Below are 18,125 nucleotides of genomic sequence, written 5' to 3'. Positions count from 1 at the left end.
AGTCATTGTACATCCAACTCAATCTTTACTCTACCCCTTAGAGTTTTCTTATGGTCTTGAACTCCTTTTTCCTCCAACCATAGGACTTATGGTTAGAATATTGGTCTAAGTCTAGCTTATGGTTTGTACTCTTCTAAGGTTTCGCGAAGAATCCTTGTGATGTATCCACTCAATTGTGGATATCCAACATGAATCCTTTGATTGAATGATTATAGGTTATAGTTATTTGGCTAACAAAATTTTATTTGTTCACAATTTTCTTGGTATGAAGAATCCAATTATGGACTAGTTGATATCAATTGTGGCTATTTGATATCTAAAAAAATGGATTCTATTATAGGTTCTGATTAACTGGACGAGACATCTTCTACTTTATCTCGCAGTATTGATCCTATATCAACTATGGTCTTCTAATATCAATTTTGGTCTTCTTATATCTGCTATGGTTTCATAAATCATCTTCCTTTATCGAGGGTTTATTGTTGCAAGAAAACCACTAGCTGACACTATGAATATAGTATCCTAAGTGATTTCCCATGCATTCCCTCTTCTATGATGACTATGGTTCTGCTTGAGCTTCACCGTAATCACCAGATTTCTCACCTTCATGCTTCTTCTGTACTAAAGTACTCCTCTGTTGAGGCTAAGCATGAGTTTTGGTGGGTACTTCCTTCAGAGTTTTGTGGTTGCTTCCCACAACTTTACTCCTTTCTTCTGATGAACCTTCATCTTGGTTTTCAGAATCTTTAGAATCCGTCACTTCCTCGCACGATTACCATTACCCTCTAGATCTATAGCATCAAGTAAGAACTTGATATTGCAACATGCATTTGCATATCAAAGTCAAACTTCATGTATGGATCTAGTCAAACAATGAAAATCCAATAAAATCCAAGAAGATTCAGCTTTGTGCATATAATACACACCATCATAAGCCTGAATATAATAGTTGAGTAAGACATCTCGAAACATCAGGCTCTGATGTGTAGTACATAACACCACATAATTTAGGTTTATATCGTGATACTTAGCACGAATACGTGAGTTTCTACTATTTGTCTCAACATTTATCTTAATTGCACATTTGCAATGAGACAAACTTGAAACAAATTGGTCTAGAATAGTTGTGGTTGACCTAAAGTTCTTTGGAAGTATTAGCTTTACTTCTATTTTGTTGAGGACTGTCTCCCATGATATCTTTTGGTTCTAACACGGCTACTCTAAACACATAACTATTGGAATAAATCTCCTATACTTCCAAGTGTTTCTATCATAAAACTATGGTCATGATGTGCTTGGCACACTTCCCATGGTTTTGGAACACAATTCTTGCACTATTGTTGAACAACTGGCTTCTTATTGTTCTCCTCCTAATTATTTATGATGTTCTAATCCATCACATAATGATTCTCAAGTGAATCATATATGATTACTATTTCTATCATGTAAGTAGACATATTTTATTTCTATCACTCTTCCTTACCTCCCATGATTGACTCATCATGGTCGATACTACCTCATACAGCTTATACTGATTACTTAGTATCAGTTGTTTCACAAGTTGGATAGATTTTACTTACCCATTACTTGTATTGGTAGACATCTTCTAGTAGGACATATACCTTATCTTTATCACTTGGTAATACTCCTATTACAGGTCTGGATAACTTTCACTTAACCAATCAAGTGTTGGTATACATCTTCCAATAGGATATCTTCCTTATGGTTGTATCCTCTCTTTGGACTACCATGTATTGTATACCAACTGTGATCTACTCATCTATTGTTTTAAGAACTTAATGGTGTGTTACAAGACTGGGATTAGCTAACTTATTTCACTTAAGAAAGGTAGGTAAGAAGGTCTGACTCAAGTGTGTTAGGATTATTCTCAAGTGAGTATCCATCTCAAGTCATAAGAGAATTTGGTTTAGCTAAGACAACTTCCTATAGACACTACCAATCCTATAGGTCTCCTTTAAAGGGTTTTAATCCTAAGGTCAAAGCATTTGCTCTGATACCAACTGTGGTGACCCAGCATACCACTGCATGGTGTAGTATGCAAGTCTGATATAACACCAATGAAACACCGTTCCACTAGTATTATATCGCTCAGAGTGGTACAACAGAAACATATGCGGGTCCAAGGCATGTCTATAGAATTACATACAGACTCTGTTACAAAAGATCAGCATAGCCTCCTACCTTACAGTGAGGTAAATCTTCAAATAAGCTCCAGAAGAACGACTCGTAGTCTAATCCTATCACGAACTCTATTTGAAGAGTATTTAGCTAGCTATAGAGGCTAAGAATAGATTCTAGCTAAATAGGAGCTAAGTTTAGGAGGCTAGTTCCTTTCTATTACTAATCTAGGTTTCTCCTTGTTGGATGTGGTAACTGACTCCTCTGACAGGGTCCTGTCTCTTGAAGTAGTTGTTGACTCCTCGGCCTTCGAGTTGCACTGTAGATCCTCCTTTAATGCCTCCATACCTAAGCAGGGGATTTAAGAGTGGGATGAGTACGAGCGTACTCAACAAGTTCATTATAGGAAAGAGGTGTTTAATGCACTAGCTACAGCCATAGACCAGAAAGTCATAGGCATGCAAGTTTTTGTAATCATTTCTTCAAAAGGTTGCTTTTATTCTGAAGAGCTATGTCCGTCAGCCTTCACCGGTTGACTAGAACTTCATGGAGTTCCTTTCCGGCAGCGTTCGCAGTTCCATATCCCGGAACAGGGAGTGACTGGTCACAGTTCGTTACACTCTGCAGAGGTGTGTTGCTTTACCCATAAGAGATCTTAACCTTGGTGCCAACCGAGCACGTTACCCGTCCACACTTCCTTTGGTGTGAGGCCCGGTATAAGGTCCTAGTCAATCATGTTCCTCCGCTACCTCGAACACCCACCCTTTGTTGCATGCCCCGACCCTGGGTCCTCGCCGGTCCCATTATTCCCGTAATTTCAGGGTGGACCCCGGCCACGACGACAGTCTGGGATCGATCCAAACTCCTTCGCCGGTAGCTGCAACCCATCATAGACCGCATTACCGTGGGGAATTAGAATGGGATCCCCACCCTCCGGTTGTTCTGCAAGACACAACTGCTACGGTAAGCATTGCATTACCGTGGGGAATTAGAATGGGCTCCCCACCCTCCGGTTGTTCTGCCAGACACAACTGCTACGGTAAGCGCATCCGTTGATGAACGAGAGGTGGAAACACTTTTGACTACTCCGTCCCACTCCAGATCTTATGGTTAACACGGGTATTACGGCACAAGAATCACTGGACGACATTTGTTGTTTAATCCTAAATGGATATAAACCCTTGCAATGGAACCTCCACCATATCAACACATACCATGGTTCCATTGCCCACCACATAGTCATATTCATAGTTATGAAAATAGTGGTTTTGATTTTTATGCAATAGTGATAAACATAGTACTTTGCAAGTAATTTGGTAAAAATACTCAAATGACATGAGCAAGCGATGAACTTGCCTTTCTTGACTGCAAGATTATGCAGGCAAGGGTCTTCGATACGCAATAACTCCAAATTCTGAAATAGCATCATCGTCCGGTAAGGACGATGTTTAAAAGATTGGCAAGGATGCAACAATGCTTAAGTATGAGATGCAATCGCTCTAAACGTGACCTAACCCCGATGATTTAGGATTAGTGAGTGGTAATGATTAGTTCAGGGTGCGTTGCACTTTTAGAGTGATTCACAAACAAGGTTCTTATTCAGGTTTGTGTTGGTTTAGAATCATAAGCAAGTGGTAAAATGCATAGTAACAATCATACACATCAAGGAATAGTGGTTGTATAATAAGTAAAGAGCAGTTGTCAATTTTAAGTCCTATAATACATGGTTTATGATTACTTATTATATAATTCAAAAGAATAACTTTTGAAGAACATGTTCTTTAATGAAGAATAAGTATGATAATTAGGTTGGTGGGGTTCTATGGTTTTCTATGGTTCTAATTGGTTTCTGGAGTAAGTAGTAGATGGATCACAACCTAATTGGATTCATCAAAATCTAGGGCTTGTAAGGTTGAGTGAAGCCTAGGCATCTTAATTAATTAATTACACATGGGTGCTATCAAGGTTGGTTATATCTTATTGGTGATAGATGGCTGTTTTCTATAGGTCCTATTAGGCAGGGTTGGTGATGATTCTCTGTTTACTTCAAAAAAACAACTTTTGAAGAACATACTTCTTAAATAAGAAGCAGTATTACAATTAAGGTTGAGGTTATCTTGGATTAGCTTATTGGACTTCTAAGTAGAGAATGGTTGGTTCCTAAATAGGATGGTTCATAATTATCTCACACTAGTAGGGATTAGTGTGTAGGTAATATGATGCACAATATTGGCAGGGTAGCTATTAGGGTTCATCACAATGGTGTGATTCTAAGCAAGGTCCATTAAGGTTGATGTCTCTAAAGATAGGATCTAGGGTTTGCACTTGGTTAACCCTATTTGATCATCTAGGTCTAATGAAGATGAACATATGGGATACCCATCTCTTATTAGTGACAGGTCTTCTACATTTTATGTGTACATGACCAGTATCTAGGTTCTATATGGTTCTATGATTTAAAAGAAAGTAGGATGATCACATGGTATAACCTAGGGTTTAGGTTTAGGACAATTTAGGGTTCAAATGGATTAATGGAGCTAGAGTTCCTAATTGAATTAGGGTTTTAGGTTTCACATGGAATTATAGAACTACTATTTTATGTATAATGAAACTAGGGTTTACTAATCTACCACATAGTTCTTAAGATAATAACTTCAATATAAAGTTGAAGTTATTAATAACTTTGAGACAAAAATAATATTGGTTTTGGCATTTTATTATTTTTAAATAATTAATAATTAGGATAATTTATTATTCATGGTTTAAATCCCTTCAATAAGGATTTAATAAGATAGTAAATGAAGAAAATTAGTTTTAATATTTTCTTGATTTACTTACTGGTTTTTATTAAATTTATAATTTTTCCTAATTATTGAATTTTAATTGAATTTAGAATTAATAATAAAGGCTTAAATTAATAGGGTTAAATAATTAAATTTTTATTTAAAATAAATTTTTCATATTATATTTTTAATGAATAGAGTTTATTTTTCTGAATATTTTAATATCTCATTTGAATTTTTCTGAGTTAAGATGAATTTCCTATGTATTTGCAAAGTTTCAGTAATTAATAAAATTGAAATAAAACGAGAACTACTAAACATACCCGTGCCTGTGCTACTCACAGACACAGACAAGTGGGCCTGTGCCACGCTGGCTGCCACGGTGGCGTCGATGTGGCAACCATGGCCACCACCGGCGGCCAGCCGTGGATGGCGCCGGCGTTCCCGGGGTCCCGCGGGGTCATGTGTGGGCGCGTTGGAAAGAGCGTACCGAGGCGAACCAGATGGTGGCGGCGCCGCTCCGGATTGGTCACCGGAGTGTGCCCTGCGGCGAGGTGCTGCGGCGGCGCACACGGGCTAGCGACGCGAGGGCGCTACGGCCTGCAATCGAGCGAGGCATGCATGGTAGGGGACTCAGGAGCTCACCAGGATCACGACGCGCGTGACGGCGAGGCTTGCCGTGGCCTGGTTCGCCGGAATCGCCCGCTCCCGTCGTCGGAGAAGACGAGCTCGACGACGGCGCTACGGGTCATCTGGGGTCGATTCCTCCTGCAGGCAGAGCAAGTCAAGGACGGCGGTCTCGATGGTGGTCACGGCGAGGCTCGGGGTGGTCTCTGTCGACGGCGATGGCCGGAGCCCGTGGGGCTAGGGTTTCGGAATTAGGGAAAGTGTGAGGCAGAGGAAGAAGAAAGCGAGCTAGGGTTCGTCTTGAGCCTTTATACGGCGCTAGGGCACGCCTAGTCACCACGTCGAGCCAGGGGTGGTTGCCAGCGAGAGGGAGGAGCGAGCACGCCGTCGTGCTGTCGTCCATGCACGAGGAAGAGATGAGGACGAGCTCCTCTCGTTGATATTTCAACGAAGAGGTAAGTTGGGCTGGGCTGGACTGTTGTGTGGTGATGGTGTTGGGCTGATGGTGGGCTGCGGTGCTGGCTGTTCAGCCAGGTGAGATCCAGGTGAGTTTTTCTCTCCTCTTTTCTTTTTCTCATTTCTTTTTCTGTTTTTACATTTGCCCATTTAAATTCATATTTGAATTCTGTTATATTTGCAGGTGTTTTTTATATGTTAATTCCATTTGGATGTTGTGTAATGATTATTACACCACTATTCTATTTGAACATGTATTTTATATTGGATTATATTACATACTTGTGGATTATTCAAAATAGCAAATAGGCATGAATTGATATCCTCATTTTAATTGCCTGTTTATTATGAATCAAATCCTTTGGAATGACTAGAGTTGATACTTTGAACTCAAGGTATTTGAGAGATTGTTATTATTAGGACTTGTTATCTTGTTTGAGAAGTTGGGTATAAGGGTAAGTGGTTAATCACCACCATGGTTTAATTATAGGGTTTAGTACTAGGTGTTTCTTATATTCAGTAATTGAAGCATAAGAGATACCAGTGAGCAATTCTAGGATTCTAATGATATTCACCTAATGGCACATGGTTTGAATCTCAATTATGGACTAGGTTTATGGTTGTGATCACCCAAGTGATACACAAACTAGAGTTGAGATATAGGCATAGGTTCTAGATATGAATGGATACCATAATGGATTTGCTAGGTTTAGTCTCCCCCACTATTGGGAGGATATGCATCTCCAAATAATGTTAAGGTTCTCACTAAGCTTGGCTAGGCAGGGTCATGATATCCTTCATGTGTTTCACTACTTAAGATGTGGAGAATAATCTAGGGTTGCTCACTTAGTAGTCTCTATGATTTTTTGTGATTGATGATATCTGCTTATTTATACTAGGTTGAAATTATGGTTTATTCTCATATTTATCCAAAGCATGATCATGGCATTATCATGATCCACTTATTCTTATTAGCTTCTTACTTAAAGTTCTTAGGGTTTATGATCATTACCCAATGGTGATGATCATGCATGGTATGGGCTCCCCAAAGTATTACTAGATGTATTTGGCTAGGGTTATACCAATTACCTCTCTCACTTCACAAGGACTTGGACTATAATCTAGGATTCTACTCAAGGAATGATGATGTGATTATCTAAACATGTGGTTTGCCTAAGAATTCTACCTTTCTATCTTCTGTAGCTTGTTCTTCAGGAAATCTGATAAACCTGCTTCTTGTGGTATGCCTCCACCTCCAAGCTGCTTCATCTTGGTCCTATCTAAATTATGGAGTGGCCCAACTATTTGGTTTGCTTGTATCATGGTACAAGATGATGGAATGAATGAGGCATAGGGTTCCTTTTATAGTCTTGGGCATGCTCTAGTATGATGACACATAGATGGATGACTCTTGTTTTGATAGGATGAATAAGGTGCTTGGTTGTCATGCTCTCATCCATAGCAATCCTTTAAGCATGAGGTGGCATAGCTTAGGATTCAAGCTATGTAGATATTTTCATCCTATGTGGCATGGGTATTATCCTCTCATTTGATTTGTTTTTGGATGGCCAAGTGGCTTTTGTTACTAAATATCTTGTGAATGGTTTTATGCTTGTGGGTGAGTCACTATATCATATATGGTTATATTTATATTGTAATTGGGATCAAAATGTCAAAGACAAGTATTATACCCCAATTTTGAATGGTGATGTTTGATTTCACCAAGGCATGATCATATGAGTTTCAAAATACTCATAGTTTATTTTATTCAAATAGTTTGAACTATAATTCGTAATGTAAACGAATTTAGTTTTGTGATATTCCATATAGTTAATAAGTTACGATTAAAATCAGAATGTGTGGCTTTTATGCACTTAGGTCCTTGTGTTTTACCATATTTAATAATAAGTTTTAAAGTGAATTAAATTACACCCAAAGTTAGTTGCTCAACTTTTAAGTGTTAATAATTTAGAGTTTGTTTATTATCTCTGTGATGGGTATAGACCTCTCCTATCTCTAGGGTTTAATGATAAGCTTGTGTTGGTGTTAAATTCACAAGTTTATATCAAGAAATACCATGAGGTTCATGGTAGAAATATTTATTTGTTAAAGATATGGAAAAGATAAGTGAAGAATGGTTTCTCCATTTTATTGTTACTTAATTTGCAATTGAATAGGTGTTCAAATGTTATGACATGGATTACCATATTATAATCTTCTATAAGATCAAGCAATTTATCATTGAGTAAAATGTTGTTGTGTTGATCATTAGTTCCATTTGATCTAACCCCTTAGATCAAATCATCTCTACCCAAAGAACAAGGTTTTAACAAAGTCACATTGAGGTTTATAGCGCTTGACTTGATGAGCTACTTCAATTCCACCAAGATCAAGTGAAACTTCAGTTACTGTGACTGTTTTACTTTAAAGCGCGAAAATTCCCCGGATTTTCTATGCATGAATGCAATGCACACATCTGTTTCCTCTATTTCTGTAACCCCAATACCTGGGATATTACACACTACAAGAGGGTTTTGAGGAGAAGACGGTACATGCGCTTATAAGTTTAAAATTCATTCAGATGTTTTATTAATTCACCGCCACATCAAAGTTTAACACGTGATCCTATTAGTTATTGCTAGTTTAGTACTATTATTCAGATGTGTGTAATAATTGTTCTTCACCATATGTATTAACCGCTTATTTATGGTTGAGTTTTAGGATAGTTGTGATAAATTTTACGTTCATATGAGTTTTACGATAGTTGTAGCTGTTAGAGATGGAGGTATCGGTAGAAGTTCAGTCATAGAAAATCAGTCCTATACCGATAGAAGTTCAGATATGTTCTGATAGAAGTTCAGATATGTGCTGATAGAAGTCCTAGATACATACGATGTATTAGTTGCGCAACAATGTACCTCCCCTATATATTAATGAGATCTGAGAATAGTTAACTTACTTTTGTATTAACTCTACTGAATTTAGGTCATCCCTTGCTACTATAGACCGTATTTCCTTCAGAAGTATGGTGTCGAGACCTCCGACAGGACAACTTTTGAAGTTGCACTTAGAACCAAAGATGGCCATGCATTTGTTGTTAATGTTACCAACAGAGCTGGCAGAACCTATATCAACGGAAGATTTTGGAACGAATTTGCTAGAGTGTACAATTTTAAGGTTGGCATGGAGTTAATTTTCAGAATTAACTCATCTGGTCAGGATACTCTTGTAATAACTGGAACTGAACCACTAATCCATCCAGGTAATTTTCCACCTTTGGACAGAATGATTGATCATATTAATTATTCCATATTAAGTCAGTTATTTTAATTATGCAGCTTACTACCAGTTGTCCCGTACGAAGCGTGACATTGTTGACTCGCTCAGTACTACTGATGGAACAATGATAAATTGGAGGATGATGCATACCGTCATTCTTCAGGTGGACAACTTGGACTACCTTGTTGAGTACCACAATGCTGGAGATTATGATCAAGGAGCACTAGTTGTCCCAATGTTGCATACTCTGAATTGGACAAACAGCGAAAATTACAACAAACACGTGGTAAGCAGTAGATCATATCATTTCATTAACTTTGCGACCTACATTACGTACAACTGTTTAACTAAACTATGTCTCTACTGTTGGAACAGAAAATCCCTAGCCGTTTGGTTCCTAAAGATATGGAACAATATGGTGCAATCAGTATTGTGTGCCATCCCAGTACTTTGGTGCGTGCGTCCTACGCAATTTCTTCTGACGATGGTCGTCTCTGCGTCAGTGGGTGGAAGGAGTTCATGGACAAGGAAAAGCACCTTGAGATGGGTGACAAGATGTTGTTCTTGCTTTACCTGGGAAATGCAGGGGTTTACTTGTTTGCTACCCATGTGCCTGAAATCGATCTGGAGTAACTAGTCAGTGATTCATGGTGCCCGTGAGTCCAACTATGCAGCCCCTTTAGGTTTAAATTAAGTTGTAAAACTCTTTATGCGATTGTCGATTTTGCTTGTGTTAAAACAATAGTTAGTCATATCGTGCTGCTGGTTGTAATCGTGTCAAGTGTCGATTAATTAAAACCATTGTCCAAGTTATGGTACCGAACATATAAATAAGAACATTTCAAATGTTTGGAACAAAACATATAGTTGTATGTATGCATTACATGTTTCTATCAATCAACATCACTATCTTCTTCTGAATTTTTTCCCTCGTCATCATGTATGTTCTCTTCCATTATGAGACTCTCTTCCTCATTCTGTAGTTCATCTTCGCTCATATCCATGTCAACATTGGGACCATCTTCCCCATTCTCTAGTTCACGAATTGTACGAGCATCATGAATACGTACAACTTCATCAGCATGATGATCATCCTCCTCTGCTTCCACCTCTGCTTCCTCGTCTAGGTAGACAACATCATGAAATGTATGGTCGACTGAACCTTCATCCTCCTGGTATGCGTCTTCATTCCGTACAAATGCATCATCGTTACCATCTTCTAATTCTGGAACGTCGTACACGTGTCTATGGCTGAACTTCTGCACCACTTTCCACGGATCACCAAACTTTGTATCCTCCAAATAGAAGCATGTTTCAGCTTGACTGGCCAATATGAATGGTGAATTCTTGAACCATAGGACAGAAGTGTTAACGCTTTTAAAATAACCATCATCTTTTATCTTGGAACCCCTGCTCGCAAGGTCGAACCAGTCGCAACGAAACAAGTACACGGACCTGTCACCGTGCTTGTTACTCCCGTACTGCAGTTCAAGAACTTCTTGCAGAACACCATAGTACTCGGTCTTATCTGCATCACCAAAAGATCCCTTAGTCGCTACGCCCGAATTTTGAGTCTTCAGGTCTTTATCCCGAGTAAGCGTGCGAAACCTCGCACCCTTTACGTTGCAACCAGCGTATACTACTACACGCCGGTCTGGCCCAGCAGCCAGAGACTTCAAATCTTCTGATGCATTGTCCAACTGTCTCACATGGTTTGCAAACCAACCTGCAAACTCTCTCTGAACCGTCTCCTCGGTGTCACGCACACCCCTACCTCCCAATTCTTGTCGGAATTCACTGAAACATAGAAAAAACACATATGAAATACAGGACAATTATGTCTGCAACATTGAGAAGTAGTTATTAAAGTGAAGCTAACTACTTACTTGATATAACGTTCTACATCGTCACAGTTGTTCAGCACATACCAAACCATTTTGTCAAATTCCTTGTTAAAATGATTCAAAATGGATTTCCCAAGACCTTTAGCTCCAACTGAAAATACTTCCATCTCGTCACGATCAGGTTTTCGCCGTATGTCTTGGTTCCTATCATCTCTGTTAAATCTTGTTTCTGTGCCATCCTTGAAAAATCTAGAGCAAAAAATCAAACACTCATCAACAATGTACCCCTCTGCGATAGAACCTTCTGGCCTTGCTTTGTTACGGACCGTAGACTTTAGATAACCTAATCTTCTCTCAACTGGATACATCCAACCATAATGAACAGGACCCCTCAAAAGAGCCTCCTCAGGAAGATGAATAGCTAAGTGCACCATTACATCAAAAAAAGCTGGGGGGAAGAGCTTCTCAAGTTTGCATAGGATCACAACAATTTCAACCTTCAATCGATTCAGCACATCAACTTTCAGTGTTTTGGCACACAGCTCCCTAAAAAATCTTCCTAGCTCTGCAATAGCCACATACATTTCCTTGGATGCAATTCCCTTGAGCCCAGCCGGCAACACTCGCTGCAGAAGTATGTGGCAATCATGCATCTTCATACCGGTAACCTTACAACCATCAATATTCACACATCTTCCCCAGTTTGCGCAATAACCATCTGGGAACCTAGTGTTTGCCAAATACCTACACAAATGTCTCTTCTGTTCCTTCGAAAGCGTCCACGGTGCAGGGGGCTTCGCATAAGTTACTGCTGCATCACCATCATCCTTCACAATTTTCTTCAACCAATACTTCTCCCACATTTTGAATTTCTTCAAATCAATTCTAGCACTAACAGTGTCCTTGTTCCTGCCCTCAAGTTCAAGTAGTGTACCAACAATATTGTCACATATGTTCTTCTCAATATGCATCACATCTAAGTTGTGAGCTATCTTAAGTTCTGGCCAGTACGGTAGATGATGTAAGCTGACTTTCAGGTGCCATGTTGGTTCACCGGGTACAGTTGCACGCTTCCGCTTTCTACTTATTGGATTTTTCCCATGTTCAAAATCCTTAACACTTTCTACCTTCGCAGCTACCTCTTTGGTTGTGTACTTCCTTGGTGGATCTCTAGTCTCAGCTTTACCATTGAAAAGTCTGCTTCTCCTGTATGGGTGACTTTTATCAAGAAATCGCCGATGCCCAATATATCCAATTTGGTTTTTCAAAGATTCAGCGCAAGGATTCTCATCGCAATGCACACACGCATGAAATCCTCTTGTGCTTCGGCCTGACATAGTGGCATATCCAGCTAGGATAATCATGAATAGACCAAAGAAACGCAACATGCAATGGGAAATATTCTTCTGTGCATGCATCAAATGTCTGCACACCACTCCATAGCTGCATCATATCTTTTATCAGAGGCTGCATAAATACATGAAAATCTTTCCCTGGGGAATACTTTCCGGGAATTAGCAATGCCATCATGTAATTCGATTGATCCATGCACATCCATGGTGGGAAGTTGTAAGGAATCACAAAAACAGGCCACATACTGTAAGGATTACTCATACTTCCAAAGGGACTGAAGCCGTCTGTGGCAAAACCTAGTCTTATGTTACGAGGATCTTTAGCAAACCAATCAAACTTGCCATCAAAGTGCTTCCATGCCTCACCATCAGCAGGGTGCCTCAGTACATTGGGCTCAACAACCCTCTTCTCTTTGTGCCATCTAGTATGTGTCGACATTTCCTTTTTGACAAATAGTCTCTGCAACCTTTTAAATATAGGAAAGTACCTTAACACCTTGTGAGGGATTTTCTTTTTTCCAGTAGCGTCTCTATATCTTGATACTCCACAAACATGGCAGTGCGTATCGTCCTTGTGATCTCCCCAAAATAAAGAACAATCAAACTTGCATGCATGAATTGTCTCATAACTAAGCCCAACATCAGAAAGAACACTCTTAGCATCAGCATATGATTTGGGAAAGTCCACATCTGGCAAAGCTGTACGTAAAAGCTGAAGTAAGAGATCAAATCCTCTGTTTGTTATCCGGCTGTATGATTTGACATGAAGGAGCTTAATAATGAACGACAACCTAGTGAAAGTGGTGCATCCCTTATGAAGTTCTTTTTTCGCTGACTCAATTAGATTAGCATACATATTTGGCAGGTCAGGACCTTTATTTCCAGACTTCTGCAGTTCATCGATCATACTAGACGAATCATCAACATAACAATCACCATTGTCTTCCTCTTCATCGTTGTCACTATCATACGCACCATCGTCGTCTCTATACCGCCCTTCGTCATCACAAAAATCTTCCCCATGTCTAGTCCATCTTGTATACGTCATGGACATACCTGAACAATTGCAGTGATCCTCGACTGTTTTTATATCCTGACGTATCAGATTTAGGCAGTCCTTGCAAGGGCACAAGATTGGTTCATCTGTATTGTCCAAGTGTTCTTGCGCAAACTTGATGAAATCCCTAACACCTGCCATGTACTTTGTTGTGAACTTCTTGGTGCCATCAGTTATCCAACTTCGATCCATTGCCTACAATTCAGTTAAGAACATGCCAACGTTCTTCAGAACAGATCTTGACAACTGATTAAAAAATCTAGACCTAACGAACAATCAGGAGAACTCACCGATGATGCGTCTCGCCGCCACCACAATGGAGCCTTCACGGAATTCTTCTCACCTCGACGAGAACCCTAGTCGATTCGACTGTTAGCAAGATCACCTATATAGGCCGTGTCTGCTAGCGGCGCGACTTAAACGAGGCACCCTCGGCCGACATAAATATTAATAAGGGAATTATTATGTCGTAACATCTAGATCATACCATTGAAATAAATATGTAGAATAGAAAGTTACGGATCCAGATCAAAATTCCATATCTACCTTAGCGGTAAGACTCCGCGTCGGTCACGCCAAAGCCCTGGTTCGATTCTTCCAAACCACAATTTTTACTTAATTAAATATGTTCCTGACAAGTGGGTCACGCATGATATATAAAACTAATAACATTTAATAAAGTAACTTAGTATTATTTCGTCACCACGATCTTTGATTTCGTCACCTATTAACAGACACGATGGAAGCCCTTCCCGCTTGGGTAATGGGTGACGATTTTTTGTTGACGAAAAATCATACCGTCAAGCATTACCTTAAATGCTTGACGAAAGATGAATTCGTCACCTATAAGGACACATCCTTGACGGTATGCATTTTTGTCACCAGGGTTTTCGTCAACAAACCCCCCATCTCTTGTAGTGAAGCCCAAGACTAATGAAAAGGGAGATGCTAAAACTTATGTATCCAATATACTATGCTTGGTTGAGAAAACTCCCAATACCCCTGGTTATAATGTTGATGCTTCTACTCTCGATGTTACTTGATTTGCACTTTCTGCGCCTAGCTGAAAGGCGTTAAAGAAAAGCGCTTATGGGAGACAACCCATGTTTTTACTACAGTACTTTGTTTTATATTTGAGTCTTGGAAGTTGTTTACTACTGTAGCAACCTCACATTATCATGTTTTTGTGCCAAGTAAAATTTCTATGTCAAAGTTGATGTTATATTTGGGATCGGTGCGCAGAAACAGCATTGCTGTCTGTCACGAATCTGGGCACAAGTCTCTGTAGAAAATTCGAAAAAATCTGCCTATTTACGAGCGTGATCCTCAGATATGTACGCAACTTTCATTAGTTTTGAGTTTTTCCATTTGAGCAAGTCTCGTGCCATTTTAAAATTCGTCTTTACGGACTGTTCTGTTTTTGACAGATTCTGCCTTTTATTTCGCATTGCCTCTTTTGCTATGTTGGATGAATTTCTTTGATCGATTAATGTCCAGTAGCTTTATGCAATGTCCAGAAGTGTAAAGAATGTTTGTGTCACCTCTGAATATGTGAATTATTAATTGTGCACTAACCCTCTAATGAGTTTGCTTGAAGTTTGGTGTGAAGGAAGTTTTCAAGGGTCAAGAGAGGAGAATGATATATTATGATCAAGAGGAGTGAAAGCTCTAAGCTTGGGGATGCCCCCGTGGTTCACCCCTGCATATTTTAAGAAGACTCAAGCATCTAAGCTTGGGGATGCCCAAGGCATCCCCTTCTTCATCGACAACATCATCAGGTTCCTCCCCTGAAACTATATTTTTATTCAGTCACATCTTGTGTTCTTTACTTGGAGCGTCGGTTTGTTTTTGTTTTTGTTTTTGTTTGAATAAAATGGATCCTAGCATTCACTTTGTGGGAGAGAGACACGCTCCGCTGTTGCATATGGACAAATATGTCCTTAGGCTTTACTCATAATGTTCAAGGCGAAGTTTCTTCTTCGTTAAATTGTTATATGGTTGGAATTGGAAAATGCTACATGTAGTAATTCTAAAATGTCTTGGATAATGTGATACTTGGCAATTGTTGTGCTCATGTTTAAGCTCTTGCATCATATGCTTTGCACCCATTAATGAAGAAATACATAGAGCTTGCTAAAATTTGGTTTGCATATTTGGTCTCTCTAAGGTCTAGATAATATCTAGTATTGAGTTTTGAACAACAAGGAAGACGGTGTAGAGTCTTATAATGTTTACAATATGTCTTTTATGTGAGTTTTGCTGCACCGGTTCATCCTTGAGTTTGCTTCAAATAACCTTGCTAGCCTAAACCTTGTATCGAGAGGGAATACTTCTCATGCATCCAAAATCCTTGAGCCAACTACTATGCCATTTGTGTCCACTATACCTACCTACTACATGGTATTTCTCCGCCATTCCAAAGTAAATTGCTTGAGTGCTACCTTTAAAATTCCATCATTCACCTTTGCAATATATAGCTCATGGGACAAAATAGCCTTAAAAACTATCGTAGTATCGAATATGTACTTATGCACCTTATCTTTTATTAAGTTGCTTGTTGTGCGATAACCATGCTTCTGGGGAACGCCATCAACTATTGTTGAATATCATGTGAGTTGCTATGCATGTCCGTCTTGTCTGAAGGATCTATCACCTTAATGATTGGAGCATGCAAATTGTTAGAGAAGAACATTGGGCCGCTAACTAAAGCCATGAATCATGGTTGAAGTTTCAGTTTTGGACATATATCCTCAATCTCATATGAGAATAATAATTGTTGCTACATGCTTATGCATTTAAGAGGAGTCCATTATCTGTTGTCCATGTTGTCCCGGTATGGATGTCTAAGTTGAGAATAATCAAAAGCGAGAAATCCAAAATGCGAGCTTTCTCCTTAGACCTTTGTACAGGCGGCATGGAGGTACCCCTTTGTGACACTTGGTTGAAACATGGCATGCAAAGATCCGGTAGTCCAAGCTAAGTAGGACGAGGTGCGGGCACTATTAGTATACTATGCATGAGGCTTGCAACTTGTAAGATATAATTTACATAACTCATATGCTTTATTACTACCGTTGACAAAATTGTTTCATGTTTTCAAAATAAAAGCTCTAGCACAAATACAGCAATCGATGCTTTCCTCTTTGAAGGACCATTCTTTTAGTTTTATTGTTGAGTCAGTTTACCTATTTCCTTCCACCTTAAGAAGCAAACACTTGTGTGAACTGTGCATTGATTCCTACATACTTGCATATTGCACTTGTTATATTACTTTATGTTGACAATATCCATGAGATATACATGTTATAAGTTGAAAGCAACCGCTGAAACTTAATCTTCCTTTGTGTTGTTTCAATACCTTTACTTTGATTTATTGCTTTATGAGTTAACTCTTATGCAAGACTTATTGATGCTTGTCTTGAAGTACTATTCATGAAAAGTCTTTGTCATATGATTCACTTGTTTACTCATGTCATTACCATTGTTTTGATCGCTGCATTCATTACATATGTTTACAAATAGTATGATCAAGATTATGATGGCATGTCACTTCAGAAATTATCTTTGTTATCGTTTTACCTGCTCGGGACGAGCAGAACTAAGCTTGGGGATGCTGATACGTCTCCAACGTATCGATAATTTCTTATGTTCCATGCTACTTTATTGATGATACCTACATGTTTTATGCACATTATATGTCGTATTTACGCATTTTCTGGAACTAACCTATTAACAAGATGCCGAAGAGCCAGTTGCTGTTTTCTGCTGTTTTTGGTTTCAGAAATCCTAGTAACGAAATATTCTCGGAATTGGACGAAATCACCGCCGAGGGTCCTATTTTTGCACGAAGCTTCCAGAAGACCGAAAGGGATAAGAAGTGGGGCGACGAGGCGCCGCCACCATAGGGCCGCGCGGCCAGAGGGGGGCCCGCGCCGCCCTATGGTGTGGGCCCCTCATCAGCCCTCCGACTTTGCCCTTCCGCCTACTTAAAGCCTCCGTCGCGAAAACCCCAGTACCGAGAGCCACGATACGGAAAACCTTCCAGAGACGCCGCCGCCGCGAATCCCATCTCGGGGGATTCAGGAGATCGCCTCCGGCACCCTGCCGGAGAGGGGATTCATCTCCCGGAGGACTCTACACCGCCATGGTCGCCTCCGGAGTGATGAGTGAGTAGTTCACCCCTGGACCATGGATCCATAGCAGTAGCTAGATGGTCGTCTTCTCCTAATTGTGCTTCATTGTTGGATCTTGTGAGGTGCCTAACATGATCAAGATCATCTATCTGTAATACTATATGTTGTGTTTGTCGGGATCCGATGGATAGAGAATACTATGATTATGGTGATTATCAATCTATTGTTTATGTGTTGTTTATGATCTTGCATGCTCTCCGTTACTAGTACAGGCTCTGGCCAAGTTTTTACTCTTAACTCCAAGAGGGAGTATTTATGCTCGATAGTGGGTTCATGCCTTCATTGACACCTGGGACAGTGACAGAAAGTTCTAAGGTTGTGATGTGCTGTTGCCACTAGGGATAAAACATTGATTCTATGTCTAAGGATGTAGTTGTCGATTACATTACGCACCA

Source organism: Lolium perenne, chromosome 5 (assembly GCF_019359855.2).
Source record: "Lolium perenne isolate Kyuss_39 chromosome 5, Kyuss_2.0, whole genome shotgun sequence".
Classification (NCBI taxonomy): Eukaryota; Viridiplantae; Streptophyta; class Magnoliopsida; order Poales; family Poaceae; genus Lolium; species Lolium perenne.
Note: the sequence above shows the minus strand (reverse complement) of the source record.